Below are 6,000 nucleotides of genomic sequence, written 5' to 3' on the forward strand. Positions count from 1 at the left end.
AACAACTTGTGAAGTCAGCAAGCATAAGTGGGACTGAGAGAACCAACAAAACCTAGGGAATATTACATAGGGTTGGCAATATTTGACATGACATATTGGGGGTTTTTCTTGGAAGCCAAAAGCTGGGAAGGCTAACGGATTTCTAGGTGGACTTTGTGGTTAGGGTAGACAAAGATGTTAGAGAGGAAAGAGCTCGTCCAGGGGTAAGGGCAGAAAAGGAAGAGGGGGAGCCAAGCTTGATTCCAGATCGTAGGTTTTTATTGTTCTTTAGAGAGTTTGGTGTGAGGCTTGTTTTTTTTCGCTTGAGTTTTTGTGGGAGGTTTTGATTTCTTTTGGAGCCAGGGCAGAGGATCGGATTAGTTTGGGAGTGATGTTGTATAGGTTTCTTTTGAGTTCCTTTGGTTTTTGGCTTCAGGTCCTTGATCTGAGTTTGGATCTCCTGCCCATACAAACTCTCCCCATGTTTATCGCAACTACACATGGAGAACATCTCAACCTCTACATAGTATTATGCAGGGGGAGATGTTCCCAATTCACGGGGGTAGTGTGTTGTGGGCAGGAGATCCAGAGTCCCTTGATCTCGGGGGCTCAACTATTTTCTTCCTTTTCTTTTTCTTTAATTTTAATTTTATTTATTAAAAAAAATATTTGACATGACACATGAACACAATACAAAATTAGTAGGTTTGAATTTACCTTAATCATGTTCCTGCCAAAATCATGTTAACCCATTTATTAATAAATGTATCAATTTTGAGTTGATCCACTTAACTCGAATATGACTTATCTATGATCTTAAGTTTCAAATATGATTTTGTGTTAATTCAGGTTAAGTGTCATTTAGTAAAGAATCAAATATGTTGATTAATTGTGTTACAAATAGTTGATATAAATGAAAAGAGAGAAAAAAGTACAACAATAACAAAACTAAAAAAATAAAAAATAGATAAATAAAATCAGGGAGGTTTCTCTTTGGTGTTGGTTTGTTCTTGTGGTTTGCTTTTCTTTATTACCCTTTTGTTTAAAGAATTGTCCATTATGTGTTTATGATTGTTTGGGAATTCTATGTGGGCCCCACCTATTGAACCCGAGAGAGGGGTGTCTAACCCCTTCTCTCTCCCATCCGAGTCTTACATAGATTGGTGTAGACAGTGCCTTAGGTTTTGGAGTCACTGTTAAAACAAAAGCATTTTTGAAAATCAATATTGAAGGTTACATCACCTCCATTTCCTTAACTGATGGGTGGCGACTCCATTTCTAACCCAAGTGAGTCATTTTCTAATGCTCACAGGGTCAAAGGCTAAAGTACATTTTGAATATCTGAAGTTTCCTAAGAAATCCCCATTTCTCACCATCCACATATTTAGCTGAACCTGTGGGTGGGTCAATTCTGCATGAATCGATTATTTCATGAATATATGAATCGATTTTAATTTCAAAAAGGAGAATAGATTAAGCAGAAAATAAGGCCCAATCTGCCCAGTTCAGCTAGAGACAACACCAACAGTTGAAATTGGGTCAGTTTTGCTTTCTTGTGGCATAGGAAGATAGTCCTAAGAGCCAAACTATTTGACTCAATAATCCTAGTAGGACTTAATATGTGGATAACAACTACTCCATGACTCCAACTACCAGAAAAAATGAAAAAAAATTCCATTAAATATTTAGGGAGATAATAATGAAACATAAACAAAAAAAAAAGCCAAGAAATAACCATCTTCCCCAAAACATCACTTCCTCCTCAAAGCCATATTCCTCCAAAGAGACACTTCTTTGACACCATTCTCACAAGAAGGATCTCTACACCAAAACTGTGTTATTCAAACATGGTCTACAAATTGTGTAGAACCTCAAAACTTGTAGACATTGAATAGCTAATGGAAAACCTCCTACAGAATTTGTATTGTTTTTTTATCCTTACTGATATGATGTTTCTCTTTCCTATCCCCACTTGAGTACCAGATTTGCTCGAAAACAAAAAGAGAGACCTTTGATGGGAAGGTTGGAAAGGGGAGTTCAAAACTTAGTCAGTAGGAATAAACTCTGTTGCCCTATATCTAGGGGATGTCTAGGAGTTAAAAGCTTACTGCTAGGGAAGCGATTTTGGAGGTATAATGAGATAATGAATAATTTATAATGGAAAATCATTAATTTGAAGTATGGGTTAAGGGACTGAACCTGGGATCCAGTTCAATCCATGGGCTATGGGTTAAGGGTTAAGGGTTGAGGGGACATAGATGAGATGGCCATTGGCTCCCTAAAGAAGCTTGATCAAGTCTAGTTCTTTGTTTTTTTCTTGGGATGCTTGGATCACCATCATACTCATTCCAAGTATATGGGGTCAGTTAACTTAATCTTATTTTGTCATTTAATCCTGTTCAGTGTCATTATAGGGCATTCCTAATAGATGTCATGAGTTACCCTTTTTTTCTAAACTAGATTTAAAAGTTTGTATTAGAATTCAAACTTGTGAGAGAAACCATTTTCCTTTATTTGAATCAGTGTTTTATAAGCGAAAGGCACAAGGGCCATTTTTCAACTGAGGTGCAAGGCGCAAGGCGCAGGATGAGGCACATAGTTTTTTGAAAAAATAAAGAAAAATGAAAAAAATGGAGGGTATAATTGAAAGACATATTCCTAAACTACAAATTAAATTAAATGATTAACAAACAACCTATTAATATGTCAAGTAACAACAAAAATCTGAAATAATCAAGTTCTCAAGTACTCAACAATGTCCAATCAACATTAAGTTGAAGACTTCAAGCAAGCTACAAGCCATTAATGCAATACAATAAACAATCAAATAGAGTTAGAATCATATCATAGCAATTTTCTTTCAAAAATAGAGACAGAGACAATTTTGTTGCTCTTGCTTACTTAAGTTAAGGATTTAGAAAGCTTTGACATTCAAGTCTTGAATATTGTTCGGTACGTAGGTGAACATGATAAGGAATAAAATAGGAGATTTAACCTTGCTATAGAGAAACCATTTAGGGCTCAGATGGTTATAACCATCATCTAAGATGATTGGTTTTGTTGGAATAAAGTAGATTTAACCTTAGTGAAAGTTTAAATAATGAAACTTAATACCGCTTATTTATTCTTTATTTTATTTTTTTGCTCATCCTCTTCCTTTTTTGTTAAAAGTAATTGAGGGTGAAACAACTACTAATTAGTTGGTGACAACTCTAACCCTTTAAACCATGCTTCTTTTTGCACATTTGTAAGACCTACTAAATAAGTACTTGGGTTCATCAAGGTGCTCATATACCACCCAAGACTAGGTAGAAAACGTTGGGTTGTTCTTATGAACAAGTATCACAATTATGACAAGTTAATTGTCGTTGGGTTACTAGAAAATGGGAGGATTCTAGGCTATGTAAGATAGGATAGTAGGGAAATTGTTGTTGGGTCATAAGAATAAAGAATAATGGGTTCTTTATTTATTTTTCTTGTGAATGGCCGGTGTTGTTGGCTAGTTGAAGTAGTGGCCACCTCAACCAAGGTAGAACACAACCGTTGATTATCTTTAACACTTGAGGAATTAATTACAATTAGTGCTTAAATCTACAAGTCGTTAAGAATTACAATAGATTTCAAAATAATTTAGAGTCTGTTTGGTTCACAGTCGGAATTGGAATCAAAATCCACTGGAATCAGAATCAGAATGGCCCATTCCCATAGTCTGTTTGGTTCAGACAGGAATGAGAATGGGAATTGAAATTAGCAGGAATGGGATTTCATTCTCTAGGGAGGGGTAGGGAATGGCCATTCCCTCAAATGGGGGAATGCCATTCTAGCAGGAATGGGAATGGGATTTCGATTCCATCCAACCAAACAGTTGGAATCGGAATAGCCCATTCCGATTCCGGTTCCAGACCCCTATTCCCATGAAACAAATGGGGCCTTAGGTTCTGAGATTTAACGTTGGGATTTATGTAGGTTCTAACACTTCCCTTCGCCTAATGAAGTTAGAGTTAGTGCTTAAACCCTTAGATTCCACACTAGTATGGTATAAGAATATTGAGGATAATACCATTGCCATGACATCAAATGCTGCACGCCATCAGATGATGATGTACAAACAGATATGCGATGAACTTGTGATAAGTTTATCACATATCTCTATCTGGATTGTGATAGGATTCAACTAACTTGATAAACTCTATCAGATAGAGTTTAGCCTTAGATAAACTCTATTTGATAGAGCTCAGTGTAATCTAATCCTCTAATTATGTGTTGTACATAAACTCTAACTCTATATCTATAAATACACAAGGATCGATTGGTTCACCATCCATCGAACCATTCTCATTCAACTCGAGTCTTTCTCTTATCAGAAAGAGTCATCGTCTTCTCCTCTTTGCTTCGTCTTCTTCTTATAGTCGTCCATTAGAGTTGATTTATTCAGATGTATGGGGGCCAGCCCCGGTTGTGTCCAATAATGGCTTTAAATATTATGTGTTATTCATTGATGCTTTTTCTAAATTTTCTTGGATTTTTCCTATGCGCGGAAAGTCTGATGTATTTGATATCTTTCTCAAGTTTAAACGACATGTTGAGAATTTATTTGATGTAAAAATTAAATTTGTTCAATTTGATTGGGGAGGGGAATACCAATGACTCTCACAATATCTTGATTCACAAGGCATCGGACACCAGTTCGCCTGCCCTCACACTCGTGAGCAGAATGACACTATTGAACCGATGCATCGACATGTGATAAAGTCCACCCGCACCTTACTAGCGTCCACTTTTCTTCCCAAGAATTTTTGGTTTGATACAGTTGAAACTATGATTTTCTTGATTAATCACATCCCTTCTCAGACTCTCAAAGGCAAGCCACAATATGAAATTTTATTTCAACACACACCAGATTATTCTATGCTTCGTACTTTCGGTTGTGCATGTTACCCCTTTTTGTGACCATACAATCGGCATAAAATAGATTACAGGTCTTCTCTTTGCATATTTTTGGGGTACAATTCCTCTCACAAGGGTTACCGCTGTCATTATGTCAAGACATGTCACCTCTACATTTGTCGCCATGTTATCTTTGATGAAGAGTTGTTTCCTGGCTTGCCACAATCGACACCATCTCTAGGTTCCAGTTTTGATGGCGTCACACTTCTTCCAGTTTGTATAAATCATCAAAGGGGATCTGCTCCTGCAGCTCCATTTTCATCCCAGACATCTCCCGGACTGATGCACCCAGATTGGATAACTACAACACTGATGTTGAGAGTGTTGGACTTGTTTCTACTTCAGATGAACTTCCACGAACTCGACCTTGGACTTGGTTGGTTTAGGATATCTTGAACTCCACACAACCGGTTCCTACTCTTATTCGGCGCACTCATTTTATGGTTACTCGGTCCATGCGATCTGAGGCCTCTTTGGGCACTCGATACCCTCTTCCTCTTTGTTATAATGCATCTGTTGTTGCTACTAAATATGAACCTGGCACTTATTTCCAAGCCTCCAAACATCGTCATTGGTGTGATGCGATGTCCAGAGAGTTTCAGGCTCTTGTTCACAATAAGACTTGGGATCTCGTACCATATCATCCTTCGATGAATGTGGTTGGCTCTAAGTGGGTGCATAAGATCAAAAGAAAACCTAATGGATCTATGGATCGCTATAAAGCCCGGCTTGTTACTTAGGGTTTCACTCAGATGCCATGTGTGGATTTTTCTGACACCTTTAGTCCAGTCCTTAAACCCACCACCATCGTACTATTCTCTCTCTTATGGTTTCTCATTAGTGGGTCATTCGGCAACTAGACTTTGACAATACTTTTCTTAATGGGCTTGTCACTGAGAATATCTATATGCGACAACCTAAGGGTTTTGAGGATGCTGATCGCCCTACTCATGTGTGCAAATTGTTCAAGGCACTCTATGGCCTTCGATAGGCTCCTCGAGCTTGGTTCTCACGCCTTATCTCTAAGCTTGTTGAACTAGGGTTTCGTACCACTCATTGTAATCCCTCTCTATT

This window comes from Nelumbo lutea, chromosome 1, assembly GCF_056320005.1.
Source record: "Nelumbo lutea isolate HS-2025 chromosome 1, American lotus-T2T, whole genome shotgun sequence".
NCBI lineage: Eukaryota > Viridiplantae > Streptophyta > Magnoliopsida > Proteales > Nelumbonaceae > Nelumbo > Nelumbo lutea.